Raw genomic sequence first — 20,271 nt, 5'->3', positions numbered from 1 at the left:
CTCGGCCGCTGTTGTTGGATCTGAGCCGGCTCGTCGCCAACCGCACGATCACTTTTGCGGGGAGGGCTTAATGCGTCGCGCGGTCACGTGACGTATCGAGTTCCCGCCTCCCGTATTTGCTTTTGGGTTAGGGCAGTTTGCTCTTCTCAGAGATGGGTGGTTTCGCCAAGGGGGTTTGCAATTTGAATTGCTTCTGTTGGAGTAGGGAGCTCCCGTTCTCTGAAACTTAAGCACCCAACAAGAAATTAATCATTTTTGAAATACTGGCTTAGTAGATTGAGCGCTGGCCTGCGATCTGAATGGGCACTGATTCAATTCCCAGTCAGGGTACGTGCCTGGGTTGCAAGCCAGGTCCCCAGTTGGGGACGTGTGAGAGGCAACCTATCAGTGCTTTGCACATGGGTGTTTCTCTCCCTCTCTTACTTGCTCCCTTCCCCCCTCTCTGGAAATAAATAAAAATAAAAATCTTTAAAAAAGAGATATTGAGACCTGGCTGGATAGTTCAGTTGGTTAGAGCATTGTCCTGATATGTCAAGGTTGCAGGCTCGATCCCCAGTCATGGCTCTATAAATAACTGGAACATATGGATGGCTCTCTTTCTTCCTCTCTCTCTGAAATCAATAAAAAAAATTAAAAATAAAAATGATACTGACTTTAAATATCAAAGTCTCAACATTTTAAACTATGTTTGTGGGACCAAATAGCTCCCACTCTTAATCAGTTCAACACAAATTATTTTTGAGATAATGAGTTTAAATATAAAAACTTAAACAATTTTAACTGTCTCTGCTTTCTTAAAAGTAATCAGCTGGGAACCCTCCTACACTATTGGTAGAAATGTGAATTTGTTCAGTTACTGTGGAAACCAGTATAGAGATTCCCCCCAAAATTAAGATTAGAACTACCATATGATCCAGCAATTCCAAATCTTGGATTTACCTAAGGAATTCAAAAACACTAATTTGAAAGTATATTTGCATTCCCAAGTTCTAGCAACATTAGTTACAGTAGCCAAGATATAGGAGAAAGCTAAGTGTCCATGGATAGATGAATGGATAAAGAACAAGTGGAATATATATTCAATTGAGTATTACTCAGCCATGAAAAATGTGAAACACTGCCACTTTCAACAACAAGGATGGACTTTGAGGGTATTAGGCTAAGTGAAGTAGGTTAAGTCAGACAAAGACAAATACCATGTGATTTCACTCACATACAGTATAATGTGAGAACAAAACAAAAGCAAACACATAGAGGCAGACAACAGCTTGGTGGTTACCAGAGGAGAAAGGGCGGGGTGGAGGGAAGGCAAAATAGATATAGGGGTCAATTGTATGGTAGCAGATGGAAACTAGACTTTTGGTGGTGAGCAGGATGTAGTACATATAGATGTCAAATTATAATGTGACACACCTGAAACTTCTATATTGTTATAAACCAATGCTACCTCAATAAAATAATAATCATCTCAAAAAATTAGTCAGTTTTGAGATACTGAATTTAAATATCAAAGACTAAACATTTAAAACTATTTCCACAGTACTAAATAGCTTCCACTCTATTGAATATAATCCCTTTAACTCAAAATTAATCATTTTTGAGATATGGAGTTAAATATCAAAGCTTAAAATTTTAAAACTATTTCTGTCAGACTAAATAGCACTGTCTTTTAAATGTGATCAGCTTAGCCCTGGCCAGTGTGCTTCAGTTGGTTGGACGGAAGGGTCATGGGCTGATTCCTAGTAAGGGAGTGTACCCAAGTTGTGGGTTCGATCCCCAGTAGGGGTGTGAACGAGAGGACAGCTGATTGATGATTCATGCTCTCTCTCTCTCTTACTCTCTCTGTGTCTCTCTAAAAACAATGAAAAAATGTCTTAGGTAAGGATGAAAAAAAATTAAAATGTGATCAGCTTAACTCTGCGTAAACTGTCATAATCAGGAGGACATCGTGTCAATTTGAAGTATTTTTACAGTTTGCCAACCACCCTCAGAGGCCCACAGTGAGAGCCACGCAGGCAGCCTGCAGGAAAGCAAAGGAGTGCGCTCTTCACTTCGCGACAAACGCAGTTAGAAGGGAACTGGGCTTGACTGAATTCCCTGCTGTGCCCGCCTTAAAATCCTAGTTCTTTTTTTTTTTGCTTCTAAGTTTTTATTAGTGTGACAAACATCCATACCAGTGTGGGAGGTAGGAGTGGGAGAAGAGGGAAGGGGAGGGCAGGAAAGAGGAAAGGATAAAGCTCCAGGTTCTCCCCATCAGGGATTTCATAGTCCCCCAGAGGAATGTGGTCCTTAAAAATCATGTACCACTTCTTTAGTACGATCTTTTAAAATATATATATATATTTTTCCAGTATTTCTGTATGTAATTTTTTAAAAGATTTTATTTATTCATTTTTAGAGAGAGGGGAAGAGAGGGAGAAAGAAGGGAAAGAAGCATTGATTGGTTGCCTCTTGCATGCCCCCAACTGGGAACCTGGCCAACAACCCAGGCAGGGGCCCTAACTGGGAGTTGAACCAGTGACCTTTCGGTTTGCAGGCCGACACTCAGTCCACTGAACCACGCCAGCCAGGGAAATATCTTTTCCTAATGGGTACCAGTTTGGACTGTAATGATCTTTTGAAGGTCCCTGGTGGTGTCATCAGTGTTGCTGTTCACATTGACCTTCTTCCACAGACAGTAGTAAATAGCCTTCATCATCCTGTCTGGAGCTACACAGAGCAGTGGTTGGGAGGCAGCAGAGGCAGGACATCAAGTTTCCCAGGCCCCAAGACCTTGGCTGAGACTTTTCGGTTCCTAACCTCCCAGACTGGAGGCCTCCATTCTTTTATTGGTTGATTCTTGTATACGCCCTGACAGAGGATTGAAACTACAACCTTGGTGTATCTGCTCTAACCAACTGAGCCACCCCACCAGGCCCTGAAAGCAGCTTTTCAGAAAGGCAAATCTGATGGACGAAACAGCTGGGAAGAGGGCACCAGAGGGCTCTCCCTTCTCCAGGTTTGCCCATGGGGTAGGGGGTGGTGCCTCTGCTGTTTTGCTGAGGGATAAGGGAGGTGGTCTGGGGGGCAGCAGCAGCAGATGGCGGGAGTTGGAGAAAACTGCCATCCCCTGGGCACAGCAGAGCCTTCTGTGCGACTCTAGCCTGTGGAGTCCCATCCTTCCCAGCTATTCCAGGCAGCCCCAGTGGGGAGCTGGGTGCCGTGTTTGGGGGGCACTAGGGGCCACAGCCTGCCACCCTTTTCTTTTCCCATGGGTTCTTTCTCCTCTCCACCCATCTCTGTTCAGCCAGGTCCTGGAAATCACTTTTGGGGACCAAACTAATGAACATACCACTACGCCAGAACTCCTGCACAGAAGTCCATCGACAGTCCATTCTGCACAAACATTTGTAGCCAACTCCTGTGATGAAATATTACACAGCTGTAGAAGTGGATGGACTACAGTCATGCTCAGAGGGAATGAATGTCTCTGCATGATGATGGGAGTGGAATAAGCAGGATGTGCATCTATCAGTGCACGTGGTCCTGGCTATAGAGAGCACACACACAGGCAGAATAAAGGATGCTGTTTGAGCCTGGGCGTGAGCCTGGCAAGTGGCAAGCTTCTTGGAGGAAGGGCAGGGGCTGGGAGGGCAGGGATTATGTTTACTTATGTGCTCACTTTATTCATTCAGCCATTAATTTATCTTTTTTTGGTGTACCTTCTCTATGTTATTACACTTCACAATTAAAATGTAAAGAAAAAGAAAGACACTAATGGTCATTGGACTTTCTGGGGGAGTAGGCTATTAAAACCTGTATTCAGACAGTGACCAGAGGGGAAAGGGAGGAAGATAATGGGGGAAAGAAGGGAAAGGGTCTTCAAGGAACATGTATAAAGAACCCATGGACAAAACCAAAGACGGGTAGGATTTAGGGTAGGGCTGGGGGTGGGTAGGGCAGGGGAGAGTGACGGTGAGAAAATGGAGGCAACTGTATTTGAACAATTAAAAAATGATAAAAAATAAATAAAACCTATATTCAAGGGCACTGCTCCCAGATACTTGATTCAGAGGCCCAGGAATCTGCATTCTAACTGGGTCCTCCTGGGTTCTGAGGAGGAGAAACTCTGGCTCAGAATCTGTGTTCTAAATGCCTGGGAAGAGCCAGGCCCCTGGCTATTGAGGGGAAAGAGCCTGGGATTCCTGCTTTCTGAGCCAGCTGAAAGGCCCCTTCAGGGTTTCTTCCCAAGAGGGTGCACAGCAGTGAGCCCCAGCCCCAGCAGGAAGGATCTGGGGCACCCTTGCCCCCCAGAGCCTCCAAAACTGTGCCCCCCTCCCACTCTTTCACCTGTGCCAGCCACTCCTCCTTCTGAGCCTGTTTCCCTTCTGGCACTTGCTATACAGGAGATGCTCAGCAAGGTGTTCTTTCCTTCCTGGATCACTGTGAAGGGTCCTGGGGTGGGGGCATTGGCGGCCTCCAAACCAGGGTCACTTTCAGATTCCAGACAGTTGAGCACCGCCAATTAATTCCACCCTGGCCTGTCATGGAGAAGGGGACTTGTCCCTGCCCCCCACCAGCTCTCTGGGTCTCTGCTTTCTCCTGTCAGTCCAACTATCAAAGACTCAGCCTGATGAATTCCTGGGGAGCCCCACCCCAAGCCTGGGAGGGGAGGACCCTGGGCTTTCTTCTCACAGGTTTCCCTGCTGGGTAGGCTGCATCAGCTGATGTGGTTGGTGCAATCAGCCATGCAGGGGGCAGGCGAGGGGCTCAAGGGAGCGGGGAGAAGTTGGCCAGCTTCTGTGTCTGTGCATACATGTGTGGCATTGCAGTCTGCGGGATGAGAAGCCTTCATCTGTGGACAGACTGAGGTGCAGGATTGGTTTCCCTCTCTGTCTCCCCTGGAAAAGGAGGAAGAAGGCATTGAGTTTCTTCACAGGGTAAGTTCTCGGTGCTTGCAAGTTTCTCCTGGGGACTGGGCTGGGAGGCAGTGGTCCCAGCAGCCCACCTGGTGGAATGTTCTGTGGAGAAAGAAAAGTGGTAAGGAAGGCGGGGGAAAGGCAGGAGGGGTGTTCACTGAGGTGCTGAGGGAGCAGTGGGTGGCGCTTGCACATCTGGAGGGGCTGTTGTGAGATCTCTGATTCAGTCCTCCAGACAGCCAGCCTCTTCAGCTGGCAGTGGTGTGAGACCTTTGGGGGTTGCAGCAGCACACTGGGACCCTGGGGTGATCATCTCCTCACCTAAACAGAAAGGGAGGCTCATTTTCAGGAGAGTGATGGGCCTGGGGCTCATGTGGATCCGTGTATGCAGCTATGCAGAGGCCTGTAAGTACAGGGGTATGGTGTGTGTTCTGTGTAATTGTGCATGTGGGTGTGCGAGAGTGGATGGTGTGTGTTTGTGTTTACAGTACATACACTTGTGTTGTGAGAGAGCTTATGTTGTGTATTTACATACACATGTGTGCATTTGGGTCACTGGGTTTTGGCTACAGGGTATGTGTAGGTGAGTGCAAGTGTGTCCATGAAGAAGTGTGTGCTACACATGTGTATGTTGAGGTCTGTTGTGTTTGTGTGTGTTGAGTAAGCTGTTAAGGGGAGTTTGGGTTTATGAGTAATTTTGTATGTATGTGTGTGTGCATGTCTGTGTGTTTGTGTACTTGGGGGAGAATTACGGGCTATGCGTGCAGCATGTGCTTGTGAACATGATGTGACTGTGTGCTGCATGTGTGTGCACATGTGCACGCCTGGACGTGTTTGCAGGTGCGTGTTGCGTGCAGATTAGGTCATGCATGCAGATGTGATGCCGGCACGCAGTGGGTGCACACACATGTTACACGTGCGTGTCACACATGTGCGAGCACAGCACATGTGTTGTGGGTGTGCTCCATGTATGTGTTGTGTGTCTGCAGGTGTGTTGTGTGTATATGTTGTGTGTGTGCAGGTGCCTGGACAGCATCCTAGGGACCATCACATCCCTCCCAGCCCTGCTCCAATTCTGTGCCCTGGTACCTGCCCCATGGGGGCTCTGGAGGCTGTTGGCCCCAAGGGCTGGGCAGGAATGAGTGGAGCACCTGGCCTGGCAACCAGCTCTGGGTGGTGGTCAGCCTCAGCTTCATCTGCACAGAGGGGCATCTGCCACTCAGCCTAGGTCACTGTGTGGGTCATCCTGGCTAATGTGCCAGGTGGTGGGGTGGGGCTGCCATGGGCCAGCTCTGCACACACCCAGCTTCTCACATCAAGCTGGGGCTTTGAAGGGAGGTGACATGTGGCCTTCCAGGCCAATGGCACTAACAAGATTAAAGGATAGAAGTGTGTGTGTGCGGTGTGTATGTGTGGCATGTGACTGTTGTGTGTATCATGTATACACACTTGTGTTATATGTGGCATATGCATTCTGTATGATGTGTATTGTATGCATGCACACATGCTGCATGTGTATATCATATGAAGGTGTTGTGCAGCATGCGTGCATGTTTGTGTGTGGCACACACATATGTGTTGTATATTGTGGCTTACATGTGTGTGTGTGACACGGGTGTGATATGTGTGTACATGTGTGTGTGTCTCCTGTGCCCTCACCTGTTTGCCCAAGTCCCAGCTTTGACTTCACTCACTGAGCAGATGACTCTGTGGCTCTATCAGCTCATAACAAAGCTCCTTTTGCTATCATTCCTAGAAGCATGAAAAGGAAGGGGACATCTCTGAACAACGACAGATGGAAGGGGGTCTGGCTGACTCCAGATCCCTTTCCAGAGTAAGGCGGAGCAAGAGTCCACTGTGGCCAAGGCCTGGGGGGCTCCTGGACAAGAGTCGGTCATCAGCTTCCAGCTGTGCTCCCGGGAAGCTCCCCTCCAGCACCTGGTCAGCCACCATGGAAAATGGGAGCAAGCTAGATAACCCCAGTAATGTGTCGCTGGTGCGAGGTACCACTATCCTGGGCCTGATCAAGTACAGGATGGTCTCAGTCTCCTGGTGTTCTTAGTGTGCATGGTGGGCATTGTGGGCAATGCCATGGTGGTTCTGGTGGTGCTGACCACATGGGACATGCATATGCCCACCTGGTCAGTTTGGCCCTGGCTGACCTCACCGTGTTGGTGGCCACAGGGTTGCCAAACATCTCTGAAAGCCTGGCTGGGCAGTAGGTCTATGGGTACGTCAGCTCCATGGGCATCACCTACTTGCAGTATCTGGGCATCAATGTCTCCTCCTGCTCCATCCTGGCATTCACCATGGAGAAGAAGATGCTCTTAGCCTTCCACTTGCATGTCATTTTCTTTACCACAAAGCAATGCAGCCAGGACTTCCTGGCTGGGATCCTTAGTAAACTGAGGCTCAGCTGAGCAGAGAGGGGAGCTGGGGTGGGGCCTGGAAGAACCTGGCATCAGGGGGCAAGCTTTAGGAAGTGTGGTTCTCATCTTGGCTCTGTTGCTGACTCTCTGTAGGACACCAAGCCCACTACCGCAGTCCTCTGGGTCTTGGTTCCCTATCTGGAAAGTGGGCATTTAGACTGGATGATCTCTTGGGTCTCTTCTAGTTCTGATTTTAGTACCTGAGAGGCATTCTAGCCTCATAGTTAACCATGTGGACTCTGAAGCTTGCTGACTGGATTCAAACGCAGCTTTTTCTCTTCCTAGATGATAGGCCTTGGGCAAGTTGGCCCAGAGGCTAGGTGGCATGTCTAGGACCACATAGCGTCAGGACATAACTGAGGCCTTCTGAGATCCAGATGTTGTCCTGGTCCTAGGTCTACCTGGTTGTGTCCTTCTGGAGTCCAGTGGCCTCCATCTCCTTGCCATGTGCATTGACCTGGTGGCCTGGGTGTTATAGGGTGGGGGGACCTGGGTCTAGGCTGTGAACAATGTCTTTGGCTGCCTCAGTCAGTGACCTTTGGAAGTAGGCAACAGAAAACCCACTGGCACTGGTGCAAGGTCAAAGCCCTTTGAAGGGAACTGGGATCCCTGGGCTGTAGCAGATGTGGCAATGGCTGGTGGGCCTCAGAGACAAGGTCCTTGAGGGGAGTTCCGACTTCCCCTCCCCTCTCAAGACTGGCTCTCTTTTCTGCCAGTCTCCCCAGCTGCTTCAGAATGGCTACTTGGCTCCCCAAATCTTCATGGCCTTCACATTCTCCCATTGGAGGACAAGTTCAACCACCATATCCCCATTCCAGTTCCCTCAGATGGAGAATTTGATTGGCTAAGCTGGGTTAGGTATAGGGAACTGTTCCACACGTGGGAAATGTAGCCTAGCTCCCACTTGGAAAAGCTGGTGGGTGCGACGTTTGGCACGCAGGACCCACACTCACGGACAGGTTCTCCCATGGAGAATCAGGCCTGCATTATACCTAGGCTGCTATGAGACTTGCTTTTGCTAAAACGCCCTCACCCTGGATTGAGGAGGCAACTGTTTACTGAGTATCTTTAACTTCCTAAAGTCTGTGCTAAACCTCCCAAGTATGGAGTGTAACCAGTTCAACCATTTCCCCCTTGAGCTGTAACATCCTTCTCTTTGAAGTGATTAGCAGCATTCTGTCCTTTGTTGTCTGTAAAAGGTAATCACCTACAGTGAACCTGTGCATAGTAAATGAGGACCACCCTCGATGTAATGTGCCCAGAAAAGCAATAAAAGCCTGTCAAGGCAGGGGTCGGGCTCTCTCTCTTGAGCTCTCTGTGGCCCTCTCGCCCTCTCTCTCACTTAGAGAGTGGCCATGCCGTCCCTTTTTCTCCACAGGATTTCTGTAGTCCGTGTGTATTTGTCTACTGCTGCCACAACACAGGATCCTGCTGGCCAGGATCTGCATCAGTTACATGTCCCCACTTTGGTCCAATCACACACTGATGGGTAAAGTCATGTGACCCTGCTGGCCCAAGGGCAACTGGCTGTCTTTGGCTGCAGGTACCTTGCCCTCTGCCACCCCGTGTGGGCACAGACCGTGGGCACAGTGGTCCGGGCCAAGTGGATCATGGCTGATGTCTGGGGCGCATGTCCATCTACTGCCTGTTCTGACTCTTCCTGGTGGACCTTAACATCACTGGGAGCCACGGCCTATAGTGTGGCTACAAGGTGTCTTGTAGCCTCTACCTGTCCATCTACCTTCTGGACTTCACTGTCTTCTTTGTCACACCCCCGCTGGTGGCCACCATCCTCTGTGGGCTCATTGGGACAATCTTGTCCTGGAGCTCCCTGTCCCATCTGCCCCACCACAGGGGCAATAAGGCCTGGCCAGAGGCAGGAACTGAGGAGGGGTCACCCCATGGATCAGGCCAGGGCATGGTGGGCAGCTGCCTCAGACCCAAAGGCTTTTCATTTTCCAGGAAGCAGGTAATCAAGGTCTCCTCTGTGGTTAGGTGAGGCTGGTAGGTGGGTGAGGCTGGTGGAGGATGGGAGCAATTAGTACCAGAGAGAGGTAGGGAGATACAGAAAGGCATAAATGATGGAGAGAAAGGACGCAAGCTCAACATTTGTTCACTCATTCAACAATTGTCTACCAAGCACTTACTAAGTGCCAGACATGGTTCTAGGTGCTGGGACATGGGAGAACATGACAAGCTGGAAATCCTGCCCTGCTGGAGCTCATGGCAGGTGGAAACACACTGTGAGCACCACAAGCACACAAAAAAGAAAGGAAATAAGGAGAGACTCAAAGTGGGGAGAAGAGGAAGTTTAGGGGAGAGTTTGGAAAGTCTTCACTGAGAGGTGACAATGGAATAAAAATCTGAAATTGGCAAGGGAGCACACTGAGCAAATATCCAGGCCAAGCATTCCAGATGGGGAAAGAAGGCAGCACAAAGCCTGAGGCAGGAGGTGCCTGGTTCTGTGGATCAGCAAGGAGCAGAGGTGAGGGAGGGTCTGTGGGCTGGGAGCTCTTGGCTTTGACTAGAGAGAGCAGGGGCAAATGACTAGGGCATCCTGAGTGGAGGGACAGAATCTGTCTCAGGTTTCAGCAGGACCCCCACATGTTTGGAGGTCGAGACAGGAGTGTATAGGTTCCCACGTATAAAACATGATTGGGCACTCAGAGAAACTGAGGCAGGGAGAAAACTGAGCAGAGAGGATACCTGTGAATGAGCAAAAGATGTGAGTGGAGAGAGGGAGAGAAGGCGGGAGACGAGAGAGAGAGACAGAGACAGAGTGAGATGGACCAGGAGAAAGAGGGTGATTGAGAGAGAGAGAGGGCAGGGGGAGACATAGATATACAGAGGTAGAGAGAAAGACAGACAGAGGGAGAGATAGAGAGACAGGGAGGAGGGAGAGAAAAGCACAGGGAGACAGAGACAGAGAACAGAGTCAGGTGTGTTTGGAGCAGCAAAGGCATGTGCTCACACTTGGGGTGTAACATGGCCCCAGACACAAAGCTGTGGACACACAGAAAGTCAAAGTTCCTGGGGCAAAGAGAGTGATGACTTCATGGGTGCCCCTCTTCCTCACCAGAATTCATGAGGAGACTGCTATTCCCCTGATGCTAGAGGTGGAAAAGAGAAACTCAGAGAGGTTAGGCGGGCTGTCCAGGGCCCCACAGCTAGGGAGCAGGGTGCAGTGGTCTAATTTAGGCTTGCCTGCTCCAGCACCCATACTCTCATCTGCTGACTCTGCACCCTGGAGGAGGCAGCAGGGAGGCACCAGGACTGGAGCAGATGAGGGGATTCCTGGTGCTGCTTTCAGTTGGTCTAATTGGGAGCAGTACTTGTTGGAATTAATTGTTTGGTTTTCCAGAAGGTACTCAGAATAGAGGACTCCCTTCCAATTCTACCATACATAAAACATCACCTTCTTTGGATGAAGACCAGCCTTTGGTGTGGTTGGTGGTGGTTCATTTCACTTGCCCCATGATCTCTTCCATTCCATATTATTGAAAAGTATCCACTTTTTGGGGGTGTGTGTGTGTGGATGTGTTTTATTTTATTTTTTTGAAAAGTATCCACTTTTCATCGCCCATCACAATTTATTTTAAAAGCTGAACATTTTTGTTACATTTAAGCAGAGAATTGCATGCAGAAATATGGTCAAGAAGGTTTTTTTTCTGCTTAACTAATGTAGAACTCAAACATCAAAGCGATTAATATAACCAAGCTGGTGCAAATGATTGTCAATGCTTGATTTGAATATTCTGAGTATGTCAGCTATCTCCCACATGGTTTAACATTGACTGTTCTCAATTAATGTCTTGATTTGATTGCTATCAACTTCAATGGGTCTACCAGACCACGGAACATTGTCCAGAGAGAAATCTCCAGCACAAAACTTCATAAACCACTTTTGACACATTCGATCAGTCACAGCACCTTTTCCGTATGCTGCGCAAATCTTGTTTGCATTTCAGTTGCATTTTTACCTTTCTTGAAATAGTAAAGCATGATATACCAAAAGTGTTGCTTATTTTCTTCCATCTTCAATATTGAAATGGCTACACAAAAATTCACCAATTTTGGTGAGTTTTTAAAAAATCCATGCTGTTACGACAGCTGCTGCAATACAGTCTAACAAAATAGTTTTGAACGAAGTTAAAGACAACTAAGTGTTACTAGAGCCATCTTATGGAAAAAAACCAAACAAACTTTTTGGCCAGCCCACTACTTCATGATCTTATCAATCAGCACAGCTTTGAATATCAGCCCCGGGGTTGCTGCACAGGAAGTGTTCAGCACAGTGCCCAGAGGATAGGCAGCAATAATTTATTATTTTAGTAACATTCTCATCACTTACTTAGGAAACACTTCCTGAGGCAGGTGCCATGGCTGCACCTTTCTGTGGTGTTTGCTTGGCCACCAGCCATGAGGTGTGCCGGACTCCAGAGGCTTCCCCTCCCCCACCCTCCGCCAGGTCACCAAGAAGCTGGGGGTGATAGCGCTGCTCTTCGCTGCCTCGTGGATGCCCGACCTCATGCTCCTGCTGCTCGGCTCCTCGCGGCACAGCCTTTCCTGGACCCCTTGGTCCTTTTCTTCTGCCTCATCTGTGTCTACACCAACAGTGCTGTCAATCCTATCATCTACAGCTTCATGTCCCCAAAGTTCTGGGTGGCCTTCCAGTGGCTGTGCAGGTGCAGGGTCAAGAGGTTGCAGAGGTGCACAGCCCACCTCACCAGCTGCAATGTGGTCTGAGAGGCCCCCCAGAAGATTCAGACCAGCAGGAGTGAGGTCATAGGCCCTCAAACAGCTGTGTCCCTGCCCTAGCCATAGGAGCCTTACTTCTGCACGGTCTGAGGGCTGCCCTGCCACTGCCCAGCCTATCTCCTTCACCCCTTCTGCCTTCATCCCTTCTGTCCGCTCACTTCTGGGTCCTGCAGGTGTCTGTCCGTCCACTGTGGCTGGCAGGGCCTGGAGAGGGGCAGATGCCCCTGTTGCAAATGGTTCTTAGCTTCAGGTCCTCAGTGAGTTTCTCTGTGAAAGAGGACATTGGAGTCTCCTGGGTCAGGTTGTTGGAGTTCAAGGGTGGGCTCCATTTGGGTAGCTCTCTCACCTCCTCTGGAAGTAGGGGATGTGAGAAATAGGAAGAAGAAGATGCTGGAAGAACCCCAGTCTTCATCAGTGTGAAATTATGACCTTCCATCGTTACTTCTGTTGTAAGCATTGTGTTACAAGGGGAAAGTCCTGGTGGGCATTAAAGGAATATGCTTCCAGTCTCTGGTAGTATCCATTCATTAGTCTAGCTATGGACAGTGCCCCCTGCTGCCATGTTGAAAGGGTACCCAGCTTCCACTGGCTGACACCCAGAGATACTTCATGCTGCCCCATCATCTGCACAGAGGCTGTTTCCACTTGGCCACTCATATGTGCTGAGGATGACCAGGTACATAGGAATCCTGCTTCCCTCCCTTTTGACTTCTGTCTCTGGGCCAGAATACCCACGTGGGGCTATATCTCTGGGTTAAAAACACAGTAGGGTGCTTGACTGAACTAGAAATAGGAAGCCATTTCTGAGCTCCCTCACTCTCAAATGTGCAAGCTGAGTCTTGGGGGTGTACTTTGACCTCCAGGCACAGCCATCTGTTCCCCTGTGGGTGAGCCAAGGAGCTCCTGACCCCAGAGCTAGATATGACAAAGGTGTGAGACCCCTGATCCCAACCCTATCCTTCTCAGGATTATTTTCCTCCAGGGCCCTGCCCTGGGCATTAAAAGCATATTTTTGGTGGAGCCTTGTTTGGGAGGAGGTCTGAGTTTTGCAGAGATGGCCAGACTACAATCTGGCCGTGGGGCATCTGTGTCGGATGCAAGGAGGAGCAGCAAGTGTGGGAAGGTCAACCCAGAGGATGGTGCAGGCAGTGATGGGGTGGTGTTTCCAGCGGTGCCCGAGGGATGGATGGGGAGGACGAGAAGGTTAGGGGCCTCCATGGAGGAAGGGCACCTGCACTTGCACACTTGGAGCTGAGCTCAGTGGACACAGGCGTTGCCTTGGACCTGCTGGTGTTGAGGTCCAGGCATTGGCATTAAGAGGCCAGTCCTGTGTCAGTCTTGCTGTCTGAACCGTTCCTTTACTTTTTATTTTATTTTATTTTATTTTACTTTTTGCACAGGAACATCTAATTGATAGGGAGCTTAACATTGTATTGCCCCTTTCCAGGACATAGATGAAGATCAGGAAGTTAATTTGTGCATCCCCCACACTGCTGCAAACAAAAACAGAACTTCTGTAAGTGCAGGAGGTCACCGAGCAGATGCACTGACGCCCAGGAGTGGGCCTGTGTCTCTTTGCCTTCATTTGACATACAGCTCTCAGGGGTCCCCAAACCTGGTTGTGCATCAGCCCCTCCCCCTGTTTCCATTGTACTTCTCCAGAGTGAAGCCCCTTACTCTCTCTGATTTCCGTGTCCATTTCTCACTGCTTGCTGTGGACCAGAATGGTGATTTCCATATACGGACCTCCTGGGCCCAGGCTGGAGACCTGGGGGTGTATGGTAGCAGGGCCAGAAGCAGTGGGAGCAGTGAGAAGTGACAACTGTGGCAAAGTAGGCTGTGGAAACCATGACAACCGTCTCACGGGGAGGATGGGAGCACCTGAGCAGAGAGCCCTAGCCCTCTGGCTGGGCCACCCCCACCCATATTAATCATGACAGGGCCTGGTAGCAGGCAACACCCCTGTTTAAGGTGACAGACATCATACATTATGCTCTAGATATATTTCCCACCCCAATGGCTAAAAGTGAAAGCTTTGGTATGTGAAGGCATACACCAGTGGTTCTCAGCTGTATCATGAAATCCACACAGATGAGTGTTGAGTTGTCATTTCTGCATGAGATTCATTCTGCCTCAGCTAGGATTCATGCTCTCCTGGTATCGATCATCAGCGGAGCTTCAGCTGTGTATAAGTGGGAACAGCAGTCAGTGAAGCCAGCCACAGGAAGGGCCTGTGTGTCTTGGGAATGGGCTCAGAAGGTGACAGTGGCACTGAGAACCACTGGGGTGGAGTATGACACCTGAGTAGCTCTCAGGTATTGAGATACGTTGGCATTGTAATGGTGCTAACTTACTAAGTGCCACCAGAGCTCACCACCACCACTTCTGCTCTCTGATTAGTGTTTGTGGCTTCAACGTGGGGCTGAGGCCTCAGGCTAAAAGCCCTGAGTGGTGTGGCTGATGAGGGGACAGGGCCTGGTGTTGGCACAGGCAGACCTATAAATCCTGGCAGGGGCTCTATCTCCTGCCAGCTGGAGACAGCTGTGAGGACCAAGGGATAGGTGCGGGGCTGGGCGCTTTCTGCCACAAAGTTGGAGCTCAAGATGAGGAGGACTGGAAATGGCTGGACCAGCTGGAGCACTACTGTGGGTGGGCCCCTCTGAGGCTTCTTAGGACAATGTTGGACTTTACCTTAGCCTGTGCTCCCAGAAAACAGGGGTGGGGAAGAAGCCCCACAACCCTTTTGCTTTCCTAATGTCCCGGGAGATGGAGTACTACAGAGAACCCCTTCCCCGAATGCCTGGGCTGAGTCCCCAGTCTACTCTTTCTCATGACTTGGGTAAGACCCACAGATGACCAGGCCAGACCCTGACACTCTAGTTCTCTGTTCTTTATTTCATGGTTGATTACCCGAGATTGATTAGAGCCGTTTGTCCTCATGTTGGACACAGAGGAAAACATTTCCCACACAGCTGACCCTGACTCTCCCAACTGCAAAACAAATCCACCCACCTGTCACCTGCAGACCACCTGTCACTGATCTACACCTCATAGAGCCCAGAGCAAAGTCACCTGCTAGGACATGTGGTTGATCTTCAGGCCCATGGAGCCCTCCCTATTGCAAAGGCCTGAACGAAACTGAGGGTCTTCCTATAGTTTTGTCTCTGGTGTCAGTCCCAGTGGTGCTTCCTGACTTAGAGTTTGGGTGGGGGCAGAGGCTGGGAAGGTGGAGGGAGGTGGGAGTTAGGGAGCCATGCTCTGGGAAGGGTGTAGCTCTGGGCCTGCCCCAGCCTCCCTCTCTCATTTTCCACTTGGGCAGATCCTCATGGTGGTCCTGAGGGTGAAGGAGCATGTAATGTGCATGGTACATCGTGACGTGTTCCTGGAGTGTGGGGGTCACCGATGCAGTGGGTCATCAGTTGGTAGACTACTGGGAGCTATCTAGGTGGCTTAGGCACCTGAAGACCCCAGCTAACTGGCTGGTGGAGGCCACTTCCTGTTGCAGGGGCCCCAGGCCCCAGGAGATAACCTGGGGAGGGTTGGAGGTGCAGGGAGCAGTGCTGGACCTGTGTGGGGTGAGTGCTCTAGGATTGGGAGGCTCCCTGCCTGGTCAGAGGCGGGCGGAGGGTGGGGGTGGTGGTGCAGGGGCTCCAGCCATCATTCAAATTCCCATTGCATTAGAGACAGTGCTGCACGTGGTGAAGGGTGGGGACTTGAGGGGCACTGGGCTGTACCTTGACTGGCTGTGTGTCTAGCTAGATACCACATTAACGTCACTGAGCCTCCAGTTTCTTCAGCATCACAGAGAGCTCACCCCCATGACCTAGGGCGGGTCTGGTGAGTACTTAATCTAGCAGTTCTCAAAGTGTGGTCATCAGAACCCTCAAGGTCTGCGCCATCGGAACCGTTTAGATGTCACTTGCTTTTTTCACGGGTTGACTTTCTCACTGACAGGGCAGAAGCAGTGTAATGAACCTGATGGCGTCTGAGCTGGATGGAGGCTGAGGCCCCAGCTGTACTCACAGTCACTGCGGCCTTCAGGCTCACACACAGTCAAAGAGACACAGCTCCCCGAGGCTGGCCTTGAGGAGGCAGCTACAAGCATTAATTGTATTCAATCTCAACTCTTAAATTCTGTCTTTTTAATGTTTTTCGTGAAGTGCACAGGTTGTCTGGAGGGTAGACTTGCATGCTAGGTTTGTGCTGTGAGCCAAGCCGGCCACTCTTCCCACAGAGCAGCAATGACTGTGACATGCCACAGTGACGCAGAGCCAAGACTTCTCAAAGACTCACCTAGCAAGCCTGCCACCTCAAGGGGAACAGCTGACAACACTGTTGCTAATGATAGAAGTCGAGATCTGTGAAGTGAAAACCAAGTTAAAGAGAGCCAGACTCTCCACTGTGGGCTGGACAGCTTTGTAGAGTTCCATGATGTTTCTGATGAGACTGGCGGTGAGGTTGAGTGTGGTGTTTTGATGTTATATGACAAAGTGTGTCATGGTTTGGAACATTAGTGTGATTCAGTGAACTTAGATTTTCCAATGACCCCATGTGGGATGTTTGAAATCATGCCTGGGTAACAGATCCTTTCAAAGTGTAAAATTGACTAATGAATTTTAATGTAACAGAGAATGAAAAGTTGAATGATATGGTAGCAGCTTCCACATTGAAGCTAATCTTTAGGAATCGACCACTTGTTGAGTTTTGGTGCAGCCAAGACAGTCTGACAAGGCTATTAACACATTCCTCTCTTCCCAACTGCATGTCGTGTGAGGCCGGATTTTCTTTTTTCATCAATGAAAGTGATATATTGCAACAGAGTAAATGCAGACTCTTCCATTTAATTTTCTTTTTATTTTGGAAACTATTATTTTTCATAAAAACATGATTTATGTTAACATATAATGGGTTTATTCTTGTTAGTTCTTTTTAATCTTTAAAAATATGTGTATTGATTTTAGAGAGAGAAGAAAGGAGAGAGAGTGAAACATTGATTGGTTGCCTCCCACATGTACCCTGACCAGGGAGTAAACCCATAACCTAGGTATGTCCCCTGAATGAGAATCAAACCTGCAAATTTTTGGTGTACAGGACAATGCTCCAACCAACTGAGCCACACTAGCAAGGGCTCTTCTTAGTTTTAAATAAAATAAGTATTTAAAAAATTCTCAGTTTTAACATCTAATATGGTAAATAGCTATAGCTCAACCCACATAAATCAAAGCTCTTTGGGGTTCTCAGTAATCTTTAAGTGTAAACTGGGTCCAGAGACTAAAAGGTTGTGAACCTTTTAATAAAAAAATCAAATAGATGTGAATTAATTTTCATAGTACCTGGCAAATACTGTTCTTATAAATGATCATTTTACTTCCTTTTGGTTTACTTTTGGGGAAACTGAGGTTTAGAAGGAGAGAATTACCTATGGGTACAGGCAGAACCAGGCCACTGCCAGACTCCCACCCAGCCAGCGATGCCTGCTCTGTTTGCTCTGCTCACCTCGTTTCTCCACCCTCTTCCTCCCACCTGCCTTCCCCCAGACCCACCTGTGGCTTCTGAGAAAGGGCATCTTGACATAGTGTTTCCCTGAGCAGCTCGGAGCCCTCATGCCATTCACTCAGAACCCACCCCTCCTCCTTAGAGGCTGCCAGCATCTGGAAACACCTCAAGAGGGCAGATCATTGAGAGGGCTTCAGAGGTAGAAAAACCCCGTGCCTGCCTCTGAGGAGCCTACATTCATGTCTCCAGTCACAACAGATTCACTGCCAGTTATTAGCTGTAAACAACACATGAGCTCTTTTATAGATTCATCCAATATGTTATACCACAAAGCACAGTTGGCCCTTGAACATCTGGGAGGTTAGGGGTGTTAACTTCCCACACAGCTGAAAATTCATGAATAACCAACCACAGGTGCCTCTCCACAGACTCTGATTCCCAAGGGCAGAGTGGAGCCTTGAGCAATGCGGGGTTGGTCAATTGAAAAACATCTGTGTATAAGTGGAGGTGTGCAGTCCAAATTCATCTTGTTCAAGGGTCAACTGTAATTCAAGTCCATCATATCCTGTTGAGTTTCTCCCCAGGCCAATTAGGTGGCTACCAGTGCTGTCTTGTGACAGCTGAGGAGGTGTAGGGGGCTGTTCATGGTTGGAAGTGTCCCGCTGAGTCCAGGCCCAGGCTGTACCCTCACCTGCATCAGCTGTTGGGGACATATGATTAAAATAAAGACTCCCCACTCAGAAAACCTGTCCACAAGGGTGGGAGAGAGAGAAGATGGTTTGATTACCAAGTAAGCATGACCCCAGAATGTCATGCGGGTCATATCCGCTAGGTCATTAAAGATAGGGGAGCCCACCCTTTCCCTTAGCAGAGATGTAGCTCATGACATATGTGTTCTCAAAATAGAAGTAGTTCATTCTGAATCCGCCTGGTAGTTGGAGGGCCATCTGTGTCAGCTAATCACCTTTGTCTAAAGGAATAATAACACTTCTATCTCTGACTGGGGCCAGACTTGCAGCTGGGAGCTTGGTGCCTGCTAAGATAGGCTCCTGCCCTCTGTGGAGACTGGGAGATACGGTGTCCCTTTCTTTGTTTTTTTTAAATTTTTTATCCTTACCTGAGGGTATGTTTTATTGATTTTTTTAGAGAGAGAGGAAGGAAAGGAAGAAAGAGAGAGAAAAGAAACATTGATCAGTCGCCTCCCATATGTGCCCTGACTGGGGATTGAACCTACAACCTGGGTATGTGTCCTGACCTGGGATTGAACCTGTAACCTCTGGTATAAGGGACAATGTTCCAGCCAACTGAGCCACCGGGCCAGGGCAGGGTGCTCCTTTCTTAATGATCACATTCAACGAGGAGGCTCCCAGGTCCTGGGGAGAGATGGTCCTGGGTTATAAAACAGCAAGAGGCTCATAGAGCTAAAACATTACATATGTTTCGAAAGAGGCAGAGCAAGAATTTACAAGTTTTTAACAATAAATGCTCTAAGGAGAGTAGGTGGCTCTATTCTCTTTTTGTACCTGGAGAGTTAAAAATTTCCCCTATTTTGATGTGTATTTGCTCTTCCCCAGACCACCAGCCCGTCCTGAGGGAGTTGGTGGTAACCTGCCAGCTTGCATCTGGAGCAGGGAGGGCCTGCACAGACAAACAGGCTGATAAAAGATGTTAGTTCAGCCCTGACTGGTGTGGCTTGGTTGGTTAGGTATCATCCTGCAAAGCAAAAGGTCACCCATTTGATCCCTGATCAGGGCGCATGCCTGGGTTACAGGTACCGTCCCTGGTTGGGGTGCATACGAGAGGCAACCCATCGATGTTTCTCTCCTTCTCTTTCTCCCTCCCTTCCCCCCTCTCTAGACATAAATAAATGGAAAAAAAATGTTAGTTCAGGAGCACTAAACCTGTGAGGAACTGGCAGGGGATGTCAGTGAGTTCCAGAGATGCTGGCTCTCCTTGTCTGGGGAATTGGGAGCCTGGAGCCACAGTACTGAGCTGTCACCTGGAGAAGTCTAAGCTGATCAAATCCTTCTGAAACACAGATGCCTGTGTTGTTGGGAAATAACAGTCTTAGAATGTGCACACAACCCAGCTAATGTTCCCATGGAGCATGGGCTTGCTGTGTGTCATCTGCTCCTCCTGCAACCCTGGAGCCGGACCATCCCTGCGTTGCTGAGGAGAAAAAAATGAAGCTGGTGAGATTCCATGCCTGACTCAGCATTACACCGCTAGAACACAGAGGAGGCAGGACCTGCCCCCAGTTTTAACTCCAAACCTTTGTCCTCTCCAGCCTGCTCCACAGCCCCCTTGGTTTTTCTTGACCTCTCCTGTGTAATGAGGAAGGAGAGTTGCTCTGAGGTTGGCAACACTTACTGCGTATCTCCTGTAAGCAGGTCAAGTGCAGATACTGGTGTGTGAGAAATGGGCTCTGCCACTGTGCAGGTGCGACCCACAGTCATCAACTCAGGGTCTGTGCCCACAAGTTGAGAGCAACTTAAGCCAGAACAGAGCTCAAATTTTACACCTGGGGAACCTGAGGCTCTAAGAGGAGAAGGCACTTGCCCAAGGTTACTTAATGACTATAGCTCTGGGCCTGGAGTCCATCACAGCAAGGTCTCCCGCAAACCCAGGCTTCTCTGCTTGGCTTGCTTGCATTGTCCTGTCTCTGTAGCAACCAAGAGGCATCTGAGATG

General features: G+C 49.1%; 2 pseudogenes; one reads left to right on the top strand and one right to left on the bottom strand.

Annotated features, from left to right (window-relative positions):
• Positions 1–1,987: 1,987 nt before the first annotated feature.
• LOC112300576 (ubiquitin-like protein 5 pseudogene) lies at positions 1,988–2,698 on the bottom strand (annotated as a pseudogene).
• Positions 2,699–6,849: 4,151 nt separating this feature from the next.
• On the top strand, positions 6,850–12,175 carry LOC112300629 (thyrotropin-releasing hormone receptor-like; annotated as a pseudogene).
• The last annotated feature ends 8,096 nt before the right edge of the window (positions 12,176–20,271 follow it).

This window comes from Desmodus rotundus, chromosome 12 (genome assembly GCF_022682495.2).
Source record: "Desmodus rotundus isolate HL8 chromosome 12, HLdesRot8A.1, whole genome shotgun sequence".
Taxonomy (NCBI): Eukaryota; Metazoa; Chordata; class Mammalia; order Chiroptera; family Phyllostomidae; genus Desmodus; species Desmodus rotundus.
This window is presented reverse-complemented; position numbering and strand designations above follow the sequence as displayed.